At 35.7% G+C, this 13,346-nt stretch overlaps 1 protein-coding gene across 1 annotated transcript in view; it reads left to right on the top strand.

The window, feature by feature from the left end:
* Positions 1–13,346, top strand: part of LOC132198571 (speckle-type POZ protein B) — an 81,370-nt gene that overhangs the window by 48,614 nt on the left and 19,410 nt on the right. The window lies entirely within an intron of this gene.

Below are 13,346 nucleotides of genomic sequence, written 5' to 3'. Positions count from 1 at the left end.
TGCAATGGATCCCACTTTGAAGTTTCATCCTACAGTAACACTGGCTAAAACAGGAAAACCTGGAATCAAGATGCCATACTACTCTTTTAAGGTTCTTTGCGATGCAAGGTTTTACATTGAAGATTATTTCAATGGGCGAAACGATGGCAGCCAAGTTATCAGTTTGGACAATGATATCACCTTGGAGTTTGGAACTCAGTATAAGAAACGAGTAATGACGCTTGCAGCTGCCATAAACACTAACGATACTCGCAACGTAACTATTCAGGAGCAAACTTGGACCTTTATCACCGATATGCTAGACCTATTGGACCATGTGTTTAGCGAGCGTGAAGGTTGGACCTATGAGGCTAAACGTTTGTACGAGGTGCTGCTTGAGCATTGCAGGGCGTATAATAAAAATGTAGAGAACCTAACAGACATGTCTCAACTTGAAAAGTTTTTGAAAACTGTAAATCTTCATGATTTGTACTTTACTCCTAGTGCAGACTGCACGATGGATGTGAACAGAGCGTTCATGGAGATGAAAAAATTTTGCCAATTTGATCTTGCTGGGTCGTTGTAAAATATTATTGTACCAATAAAACTTTTCATGAAAATGCACTTTCAAATGTAAAATTTGCAACTGAACCTCGAAATATATTTCTATTTAGTTTTTCTTGGCACTTTGCAATATATTAACATAGTAAATTTAAATACAAGGGGGTCGTAGGAGGAGTCCACAAGTAGAGGGGGATTGTTATCAGACATATAATGTGTTTCTTGATAGCTCTTTTCATTTGATTATTGTACTTCAAGCATCATGGATGCCAGAGGTCAGATTGTTAAACCAAAAAATCATCATGTACGTGTAGCTACTAAAAGACCAAACATAGTGGTTGATACGCCAAAGAGCTTGTTCAGGGTCATGAGGCAGGCAAAAGTTAAAAAGCAAGAAAAACGAGCCTCCGACCTGGCTGACCTTGAAAGAACCCCACCTAAGAAAAAGAAGCAAAGGATATACCATGCAGAGAGCCCTGCTATTCTGCGTTGTAACTACGTTATAGGCAACTTTGCTACGCATCATGTTACAGTTGCAATGGACTCTGACTTTGAATTCTTTCCCACGGTGCTTTTGGCACCCAGAGGAGAGCAGGGTGTAAAACTGCCTCACCATGCGTTTAAATATTTGTGTGACTACATGTTGTACATTGATTCCTACTTCAATGGGGAAAATGAAGGAGGGCAATACATTAATTTGGGGCCTGATACGTCTGCAGAGCTTCACACGTTGGACGGCTACCGTGTAATAACCTTTCTATATGAAGAAGAAGAAGACTCGACATATAAACGCAAAGTAACCATAAATGGTCATATTTGGTCTTGTGTCTACAACATGATGGGGTTACTGATGAACCTGTGTAACCAGCGCGAAGCATGGGCCGAAGAAGCCCAGCTTTTGTATGAGGCGTTGCTTGAGCACTGCAAGACACGTTTTTCCAATGAAGACCCAGCAGACCTGATTTACCTTGAAAAGTATATGAATACACTGCACCTACAAGAGTTGGACTACACACCTCGTTCAGACTGTTCGATGGACGTAAACAGAGCTTTCATGGAGATGAAACTTTTTTTCCTTAATCGTTTAGTTGATTCTATGTAAATTTTAAGCAATTTAAAAGTTTACTTTCTATGAGATTTGTATCTCGTTCAGACTGCACAATGGATATGTAAATAGAGCTTTCATGGAAATGAAGATTATATGCCTGATTTATATAGGTAATTCTATGTAGGATTGCTTAATTTTTGTATGATTCAATTTGTTTGATTCAAAATCAATTAAATAGTGCCTAAGACATTGATGGTAACATAAAATACTATAAAATAATCATTGATATTGCACAAACTGTATGCTCCATTGAATATTCAATAAATGAAAAGTTGTTTAAAACGTAAAAATAACGCTTTTTAAATTGAATAATCATACCATTTAGCAATAAGGCCAATTTTTTTTTGCAGGGAAATTCAATACTTTTTATTTTTAGTAACGTAAGTCTTGAATTGCAGTTATCAATACCAAGGAGGCATTAGTGAATAAGTTGGTGCTCAACGTTCTTTGCGTTCTTTGCTTTTGTGGAGCTCTATTTTGATGACACAGTCAAGCTCGCCGTAAACCAGAGACTCTTCATGATCTTGATATTGGTCAGGGCACGTTTGCTCCAGTTCAGGGTGACATTTTGAATTTTCGCATTTCACCGTGTTCTCCGAGTGAAGGATTTTGGACCGATATTGACGAAAAATTCTTCAGCATGCTTAAGGTTCCAGCTCATAAAAGACCAAAGACTCGGCTCATCTTCATAGTATTTTACGTTGTGGGCTTGTCACTCTCGTCATGGGTGTAATGAAGGTGAAAAAATATTTGTTGGAAAACCAGTTTTATTACATGGGCCAAATTTTTCGCTCTCAATAATTACCAATTCTCTTTTATTGACCTTTTTTGCATAAGCTTTATACTGTAAATGTATAATTTAGCTTATATCAAAATTAAATAAATTTGAACGTGAAATTGCGCAACTAACAAATGTTATTGCTTTCTCTTTTTCCCATGCTTATAAAAATGAATTTTTTGTTCTCTTTTCGTGTAAAAAATATAAATTTTCTTTTAGAAAATAAAAACAAAAATCAACAATTTACATAAGAATAACATTGAAAAAAGAAAAAAATATTTCCAAAAAAGCAAGAAATATTTGATAAATATTTTTAAAAATCTGGATAAAAATTTCATTAGTTTTTATTTCAAAAAATGTGTTACTTATTTTGTTTAAGGAGAAAATAAAAAATTGACGCATCCGTGATAGTTATTAGATGGAGTTCCGCAGCTTGAATGAGACACATTTGTGCAAAAAAATTGGTAAAAAAAATCTACTTTCAAATGAAAATTAATTATCCGATTGATTTAATGACGAAAGTGAATCGAAGACTGAATCTAATCGATGTTATGTTTTTAAGCCTGGAAGTCAATACAGCGGATGAGGTCTTTTCGATATCGTAGGTTTTAGCAAAACTTTTTCCACTGGTGGTACCGTTTTGTGCAACAATTCTTTTTTTTAAATGAATTGTTTTCAACAATGGAATGCTTACATGAATGTATAAATCATGTATTTGTAACAGTGTGGACAAATAAACAACAATAATACTCTCAAGAAATAAAACTCGTTTGAAAATGATTAAACTTTTCAGAAGAAAATTAAATCGCTACTCGCGCTTTCGATCAAGTTGCCAAATTCAGGCATTTGCAGTCGTCCAAATCAGATTGAGACGCACCAAGGAAGCAGAATTTGTGTGTAAAAATATTTATAATTTTGTATAAACATTGATTTGCAGCGTTTTTCATGCGTAAAATACTTCAAAACTCATTTTAATCATGAATTTTTAAATATTATATCATTAAAATATTTTAGTTTCGTTGTTTAAATATGTGTGTTGCTCTTAAAAATTAACTGGCGTAATTTAATATTGTGTATTGACTTGATTTAATTAAGATGTTGTGTTTTTCATATTGTATCTGAATGGAGAATAAATAAATAAATAAAGTTGAAATAATGCATTAGCTCTATTAAAAAGTGTCAAAAACAACGGCAGGACGTTTTTCCCCCGATAATAGGCAGGTTAAAGCGGCCGGTACAGCGCACTCTATCCCCATGCCTTGCTGGAAAAATAAGAGAAACACGCCGCACAGCAGAACGCCCGATTATAGAAGAAAACTCCATACTTTCACTCCGCGCGCACCTCACCCAGATTTCAACCCCGCACAAGAAAATTTCACTGTAATTGTAATCGTAAGTTTTCTCAAATATTCTTAATCAAAACAAAATATTTATCATTTAATGTTATATGACCAGTTTTTTAATTGATTTATTTTATCAGTCCTATTTTTGTAGTTAAATTCCTAAAATCTGCATCAGCACCAAATTCAATACAATGTTATTGAATCTCGCTTGAACAATTTTATTTTGTATTTTTAGTAGTCCGCTCGCGATTTAACCCGGCGCCCCCCACACAGCCCGCCGAGACACGCCACGGCCATCCCCATCAGGTGGCGGTGATTCACGTTTTACACATCTTGTGAAATGTTCTCGAAGGTTCCAGATTTGGCGGGCCGCGGGATAAAACACCTTATTCAGAAATAATACCTATCAATTCTTTTTGACGAGGCGTATTTGCTCTGAAAATAAATTTCACTAAATTTGTAATTTTCTCAAATACTACCAAAACCAGACCAAAAATAAATAAATTTTTTCTCACATAATTTTATAATTCCAGCGTATAACAAATTTTTTTAAATCATTTGCTCCAATATACATGTCTTAAATCACAATATTTTATTCTTTTTAATTATTATTGTCGTGAAATTTATTTGAATCAATTTTTTCTAATTTCTTAATTAACCAAAATTAAATATTGTATTGACATAATATCTCTCAAAAATTTCTCTTGAAAATTTAATTCTGTTGTACACATAATTCAAATGTTAACTCGTTATGTCGTTTAGAGCCGTGCCGGGTTCGCTCGTGATTACACACGGCCGCCGAGATCGCTCTCCACCGAAAATCTTCTCTCCGTCGCTCGCAAACTCAGGTGAAATCATCCCCGCGCGACAACAGAGATCGCCCGCCGAGCCGTGACTAGAAACGCATAATTATTCTCTCCCGCAACGAGATCAGCCGCCGAGTAGACCCGCGCACCGTTGATCGGAAACGCGTAAATAGGCTGGCAACCAAAGTCGGCCGCCGAACGCACGCCGTCTGCCGAACACACCCGCGCCCTATACCCGCGCCAGGTAAAATCGCCGTGGTCAGTCGGTCGCGCTCCAACCCTTTCGACAACGCTTGAAATAATTAGGCTCCACCCCCGCGCGGCCGGCCAGCCGGCCGGCCGCATCCCTCTCCAAAAAGCGTGGTGGTTATTCTCCGGTATAGTTGTTGTTTTACTTCCCTTACATACTACTAAATTTAAAGAAATAATAATCATAATAAGCTCTTATTTAAAATTCAGTGTAAAATCTAAAAATCCTGAGATGTGATGTTTTTTTTTTTAAATAAAATGAATTTTTTCTTTGCAGAAAATTATTAAAATATTTTATTAATATCCAATATAAATTTATAATTTATGAACAATTGAAACTGAGCCTCACTGGGCATCATCTTTGTTAAAAGTTTAAAAAAAAAAATCAGCAGAAAAGTTCTTACAATTAGCAATGCATTAACATTAACGTAAACTAAATTTAAAATTATAATTTCAATGATTTTTAATTTATTATTTAATTTTTTCTTGTTTTATCACAATTTTTAACTTTTAATCAATTATGTCTTAATTTACTATTTATTTTTAATTTATTATTATTTAATAATTATTTTCTTTTTTCCAACAAAGTTATTTACAATTTTTATTTTTCTTTATAATTTGAACTCCGGACCTCTTACAATTAGCATCATTATGAGCGCCTTCCTGCTGTCCTCCGTAAAAATACGCCCGGGCCATGCTGGTGGCAGAAGTTTGCGCAATCAAACAGATGAGAGGCCCGGCCACTTTTGCATCTGCTACTCTCCGGCCGGGCGGAATACGCATTGCAGATGCCCTTTCTCGGGGCGCGCTGCCGATTTTTTTTCGCCAAAAGCCTCTACACGCATAAACATAATGGTAATTTGCGTTTGTACGCCAAATGTGAGAGATGCTTCTGGCTCGTGTCAAAAGTGATTTTTTTTACATGCCCGGCAGCCGCGGAGCGAGCGAGCGCAGGTGCGACAGATGCTTTTCGTCCGTTTTGCGATTTTCACGCCCTGACAGCTGCATAATCCGCGAATCGATCAACTTGCGTTTGGAACCGTTGCGATCGTTTTACCAATTCACTCTCCAATAACGGGTGAAAACAGTGTCAATACACGCGAGAGTTGAAATTTCACATCTCTCGCGAGAGATGCACGCGCTTTTTACTTTTGAGAAAGTGACAGTTGAAAAAAAAGAGATGTTGCGGTTTTCTTTTCCCCATTGTCAGAGAGTCTGCCTTTATTTAAAAGATGAATATAAAAGTCGAGGCATAAATTAGAAAAGCTCCGCCGATTTATTTTTTATTATTTTTATAAAATTTAATACTTGAGTGCTTCCGTTTTTATGCAACAGCGTCGGCGGATTGAACTTTCGTTTGCGCGCTCGAATTTCCGGTATTGTAAAGAGATTATCTTCTTTCGTTCTGAGTGAAAATCCCCAAGCTAACTTTTATCCTTAAACTATTCTCTGATTACTTTTGCTGTAAGGACGAGCACTTTGCTATGGCAAACTGAACCTTGATCGAACACAGGAAATCATGGCAGGCAGCACTTGCGAACTTTTCCCATTTTGCAACACGCGCACAGTCCATCAGCCAAATGACCTTTCCAACAAGGTTTTAATTTGCCTATTTTATATCACTACCCAAAAGCATGCACGTCGAAGCTGTTAAATTATTTAAGGGTGGATTGAATAGAGGGTCATTAGCATAACTAAATTTTATTTTACAAACTTAATTTTACATGGTGATTTGAATTTAAAGACTGCCTTTCCTCAATAATGGGTTCTGTGAGTTGATTATTGTTTAAACTTTTAGGATATTGTTTTTTCTTAAACAATAAAAAACTCACAAACCCCACCGAGGAAAAGCCGACTATAAATCCAAATCACCATGAATCAACCCTTGGTCGTGAAATTCTACCACTTAATTTTGTTAAAAATCAAGAGTTTTAAATTTCCTGTTTGGCGATAAATCACATTTTTCCAAATTTACGAAATTGATTGGTTTACCACAGATAAATCTACACCCATAAAAGAATTAAGAATTTATTAAACATAAAATCTGCAAAGAAAATTCTAAAATAATATTTAAATATAAAAAAGTATGAAATCTGGGTTTTAAAACAAAATTTAATTAGATTAAGTTTTTTAATGAAACTTTTTTCATGAAGATAAGAGTGATATTACAATTTATTTATTATATAATCTCACACAAAAAAATCCCCCTTTTATTTTTCACTCTGCATAATTTTCATTATCATTTAATATCGGAAATGGAAGAATCCTTTTCAAATACATTTCTCATATCCGCGCGTCTAGTTCATCTCCGATATTCATTTCGCAACTCCTTCATCTCAATTCTCCGGTGGGCACCGTACCGTCGTTTACTTGTTTTCTTTCCTGTTTGCAAAATAGCAATCTCCTGGCTGCCGAGATTGAACTGCAGACAGATTGCAATAAGGCAGGTGCTCTTCTTTTTCTCCTCCACCTTTGCATTCTGCGAGACCCAATCAGTTCTTGAAAAGCCGCCGCTGTGAGCTGTAAATAAATCTGCATCCGTCGCTGCTTCAGAATATGACCTCGTTGATCCCCAGCTGCGCGCGCGATTTCTCGTTCGGATTATGCTCCGGCAACCTCTGCGCGCTGCAAAGTCGCCCCTCGCCGCTTCCCAGCACCTATGCATGGTGGCAGGGGCGACGAGTACGGATGGGACGAGCGAGACCACATTTCAATTACGTGCACCCTGCTGCAGCTCAGCCCGCCAATTGCACGCTGTAATTGCAATTCCGCTGCACGCCGACCAGAATTTATGCATATTTCCAGTTTTGCGCGCTGTGAAGCTTGCAATATACGACCCTGTTTAAAGCGATTGCGAAACTTCTCTTTGCCAGTTTGAAAATGAAAAAATATGAAAATGTTTTCGTGAAATTAAGGGATTTGTTATTTGGATTGCATTTTGTTTATTGAGGGCATCGTGAAGAAGTATCTAATAATGTTAAGTTTTGTGAATATTTGCATGTTTTGTATATTCTTCTTCTTTTATATTAGACTTGACATGTTGTGAAGACAATATTTTGATCAAACGAGAGGAAATAAATTTTAAGTGAAAAAAAGTTAATAATATTACAGTTGATTTTTTTTATCAACGTTGAGGTTGAAATACTTCTTTTGGTTTTTACTGACATGGAACATAAATTTTTATTTTATATTTACCCAATTGTGTAATCAGAAGTTGAAAATTCTATGCTATGGGATGAATAAATTAGAAATGGATATAAAAACTATTGAAATTATTTCTTTAAACAAAGATTAGAAAGCTTAATTATTAGAATTCATCAAGAATGATTTGTCCTTGTAAAATTTAAGTTATTTAACTGCTTTTCCGCTTTCACAATCTCTGTGATTTATTCTTTCCACAAATGTAGCTCAATATTCAAATTTATATAATATTCCAATAATTTTAAATGCGCTAAAACTACTGTAATTGTCCAAGTTCCGCGTCATTAATTGTCTACAGGCATACGGGGGCAAAAGTTTTGCAATAATGCCGCGGAATAAATGCATATGGAAATTCGCCGTATATTTCCCGTGGCAATAAAATATACCAACTGGAAAAGTTTCCTGCGCAGAGAGCTGCATCATCCTAGGTCGGTCGGTGCAGCTGCATTGTGATGTGCATCACGATGCAGCTGGGGCGCGACGACGGGGCCGTTGACTCCTCTCGTAATGAGTGCACTTTGACTAGCTCGCATGCAAATCAAAACAGCGACGAGCGAACTCGCGGCTCTTGCCACCTTTGATTTGCATTCGCCGATCCGCCGCTTGCTTTTTGCAATTAATATAATATCAAACACTTGAGAGCAAACATAACAACAACAAGCAAATTGCTTTGGCAACTTTTATGCGCGCCGGCCTGATTTGCAATTCCCAACCTTTGTTCGCCCGAGTTTGTTCAGCGTTGAAGGTGCAAAGTTGATTTGATGGAAAAGTCAACTTTTGATGTTTAATTTTAAAACTTTCAAAATATCTTAAATTACATTCCATTGCAGAAAATAACGAAAAGAAATTGTTAAGTCCATCAATTTTTGCAAAATAAAAAAAAAATGGTAAAATAAAATAAACTTACAAAAAACTTTAAAACCGTCTTCTCAAAGATCTTTCAGTATCTTAAACTATTTTTCCCTTATGGAATAATAATTTAAATTTTCTTGCATCTTTTTATGCTAATAGCAAGCCAAACACGAATTTCTTGTTATAATTTAACATCTTCACATGAAAATTTCCCAATTGTACAAACGCCGTTCTATTTTTCTTGGCGAGCACGATTTTGAAAGTTCTAATTGTCCATTGAAAGAAGGAAAGAAAGTGTTGTGGCCTATTTGATAGAGAGTCGGAGATAATTATCCGCCGACGCGAGTGTCACTATCGGGCTGGCTCTTTTCAGTAAAAGTGCACCGAGTGAGTACATACGTGTCTAATGCAATTTATTTATGACGCTTCTTCTTCTTGTTTCGTCTCTTTTACTGCTCCATTTACCTTTTGGAGCTCCTAGCTTGTTGAAAGAACGAGCTTCTCCTCTTTCTTTGTCTGCTCGCGGTGCAGACGGGCTGCAAAAAGATTTTGCATTGTTTGGTCTGGCGTGAAATAAAAGAGCGACCTTAAATCTGCAACCTCACTCAGCGAGACATTGATTTCGGCGCCTAATCTGTCGCTCTCGGCCAGACCGCATTGAAAGGGCTTCGCTTTACACCCACCCAGACTGAGAGCCAGAGCGAAAAAACAATTCTGTCAAGTTGTGTCGAGTGAGCTGATGCATGAAGAATGTGCCGGGCGTGAGAGACCAATTAAACTTTCAGTGTCAAAACTGACACAAGTAATGTTACCCAAATTGGATCAAACCAAAAATGTTTTAATTTAATTTAATCCTTTTTATAAAATTTAAAATGTTTTACTAGCGATTTATTTGTTTTTCATTTGCTATTAAAATTGGAATAAAATAATAATAATTGCAAAACACATCAATTATAAGCATATCTGACAGCAAACAAAATTGATATATTTTAATAATTTCTCCGATAATTAATTTTAAAAAACCGCTTTCAATCATTTTAAAATGAATATTACAATTTATAATTTATTATGCGCACAGTTTTATGTGAAGTTGTTTGTTTTTTTAATTTAAGCTCATTTAGTGTTTTAGTTCTTGGAACAAAATCCAATTTCAAAAGCCTTTTTTACATTGAGTTCGAGGAAGTGACAGAATTGACTGGTTATAGCAGCGCAATGGCAGCTGCATCGCCGCACTGAATAATTAAAAGCAGCAGTTTGGTAATGAGCTGGCACGCGGAACCTTCACGTTCAGTGTTGTATCCTTCTGTCGTGTGCAGCGAGTGCCGTTCTTTTTTACATCGAAACCTCCAAGATCAGCGCGTCGATTATTGCCGGGGTTACCAACGTGTAGCAAGGGCAGAAAAATACATACATCTAGTGATCAGTGATCTTAGCTTTCAACACCAACGCACTAATCTCTCTCATCGCTGGTTGCACACAATAATGACAAAAAAGTCAAATTCTCATGAGATCTGAGTGAAACAAATTTTAAATAATAATACAAATATAATATTGAAAATTGATCCAAAAAAGCACAAACTCTTTTTCCTGAAATTTCATTGGCATGAACCCAAAATTGTTCCAGCAACTCTTACATTTTCAACTATTAAGCAATGCGTTGAAACTGAAATAAAAAATTTGCTGTTATTTTGGTCTTGAGCAAGTGGCGAGTGATCTCATTTTGCTGCAATGTGCTGGAATATCACAAAATTGTATAGTGCCTGAAACCGCTGATGAGGCTTGTTTCTCACAGCAGCGAAAATTAAAACGCCAGTTTGCACTCTTGGGAGTCAAACGTGATCTTCTTTCGCAAACGCTTCAACTTATTTTCAACTCGAAGTGAAAAACATTGAACGACCAACACTTAAGAGTTAATTTTCAGTCTGCAGTATTCTTGTTTCGTGTAAGAAAATCAGCATTAAAATAACTAACTGACTAAGTAAATTTGAAAAGATGCTTCTTAAAAAATTTGTGATTAGAAACCAACAAATTTAATTCATAAATTGAAATTGGGTTTGACCTGACTTCTTTTGAGCGAATTTGTAAAAAGCTCATGGCTTCTAAAGCATGACAAATGACTTAATCCTTTAGGTTCTAAAAGTCGCTTTATAATTTTATAATAAAAAAGTTTTAAAAATAAGTCAGAACCAAGTAAATTATAAAATTACAGTGAAAAATTAAAAGAAACCTTACTCGGAATTTTATTAAACTTTATAATACCAATCAGATCGCTTTGTCAATTGAATATTTATTTTGAATTTATGGTTAAAATTGGTAGAAATATTAATTAATATTAAGTTATGTGAAACATAATACCGTCATTTCAACATTTTTCATAAAACTGGAGAAGTTAAATTAATGATTTTCATAATTATATATTATGAATTCAAAATTTTCCTTTAATTTTTTTATGAATTTTTGAGCGTCACCAAGCTGAATAAAAATATACTTTGCCTTTTACTTCAATTTCAAATGGTATTTATACGCCTTGTCCTTATATAATTAAATCTCCCACGCTGTGAGATTCGCGGAAAAGTGAATGAATTGAATTGAATTAGAAAAAATGGTGCTTTGGAGGTACTCGTGTGCGCGCGTGCCGCAATTAGATGGTCACACATAGCTGGGCTTTCACCTCACGTGGAGGTTATGCGACTCGCTCAGGATGGATGGCTAGGGCGCTCTTCGACCTTTGCGCGCCATCCTTCAACCTAGCCCTGGCCGTCCTATGCGCGCGTAGAGAAACCATTTCGGTTCCTGTCGCCTTCGCCGCTTTTTTCTTTATTCCCTCGCTCGTTGTGTTTTTTTTTTTTTTAACCAAATCGTCCCGCTGCGAGATGCACTAATTGAGCTGACCTTAGCACCTCGCCTTGCAACACCCGCGGCGGTGCAACGCATGCAGAGTGCGTAAGTCGCGGTGTTGGGTTTCGTTGGAGAAGAGCTAATTCTATTGAGGTTACAAGCCAAGTTTTCACCCGCGACGACAACGGCAGCCAGATCCGCGTGAGACCTCGATTTAGAAATTCACATTTCAAAAAGGGGTTCATTTGTGCAGTAAAGCCTTAATTAAATCAAACAATTGTTATTATTAAAAAATTAGATTGGACAAATTAACGTTCTCTGAATTTGTTAAATTATTTTCAAAATATTCACATTTTCAAAGAATCAAGCAATGGATAAATCTTTGGGATTAGCAAATTTATAAATTATTGTTAATTCCCTTAATTTTTTTTATATTGATAATAGTGCATAAACAATAATAAAGAGGACAATTACCAAATAATACTTATATATGCCTATTTTATTTTGATAATCAAAATTATTAATAGCTAATTTGCTCACCAGAAGTTATAATAATATTAAAAAAAATCATATATAAACATAATAGTGCCGTATTAAATATAATTATTATAAATATGTAATAAAACAAAATAATAAAATTTATTTTTTAAATAATGTTAATATATAAATAAATTAAATTATATTTTAAAAACAGTTACTTAAAATAAATAATTAATATAAAATAAATTGTTACTTGTTTATATTTAAAAATTATTTAACTTATAATTTAGTTTAATAGCTGCCGTTTTGTCTACACAATTGAATCTTCTCACTCAAAAATTTTACTGCCTTTTTATTGTGTCGCTTCGTCACTGATAGTATAAAAACGTCACTCCCTGCATTTAGCATTTGGCTCAATTGGCCGGGGTTCATAATTAAATTCCCAACAGCAGCTGCAACTCCAATTCTGTAATAAGTTTTGCTTCCCACACACATGCATGCACACTTTGAAGACGAAACAAATGAGACCGACGTCCTCTCTATGCTTGCTGCGCGATGTCAAAATTTCTAATCTGGCAGATCCGCTTTGAGAATTTAGGTGGAAGAAAAGCCGCAGTTGGGCGCGTGTTAATTATTTTGAACCAAGAAATGACGAATGACGACCCTTTGCACGTAGACCAATTGGAGCGAGCGAGCTTAATTAATTTTATTTGCACAATTTCGCGCCGCACGCGCTCTCTTGTCCGAATCATATAAATAAACACGGGTCTGCATTTGTCAACAAATGCGTCTCAAAACGAGACGGAAAGCGTGTCAAACATAAATCCATCACATCATCACTCTCCATCTGAAGCAGGGACAAGCGAGTAGCGAGCGAGGCGCGGATTAGCCAATTAATATAAACAACGAAACAGAAAACGTCAGAAACATCTCAGCGCGCCTGCAGCTGAATCGACGCGAAATGCCAAACAAAGATGCCGAGGCGCGAGAAACACAAACTGATTAATTGCAGTTCTCACACTCTGTTTCATTGTTGCGCTTTTTTAAGAGTTAAAAAAAATTATAGGAAACTTACAAGCTAGTAAAATGCATATTGGATACAGAAGTTGTTGATTTTAATTAACTTTCATTCAAATGGTATGAATTAATAA

This window comes from Neocloeon triangulifer, unplaced genomic scaffold (assembly GCF_031216515.1).
Source record: "Neocloeon triangulifer isolate White Clay Creek 2 clone unplaced genomic scaffold, ASM3121651v1 ptg000013l, whole genome shotgun sequence".
NCBI classification, from domain to species: domain Eukaryota; kingdom Metazoa; phylum Arthropoda; class Insecta; order Ephemeroptera; family Baetidae; genus Neocloeon; species Neocloeon triangulifer.
This window is presented reverse-complemented; position numbering and strand designations above follow the sequence as displayed.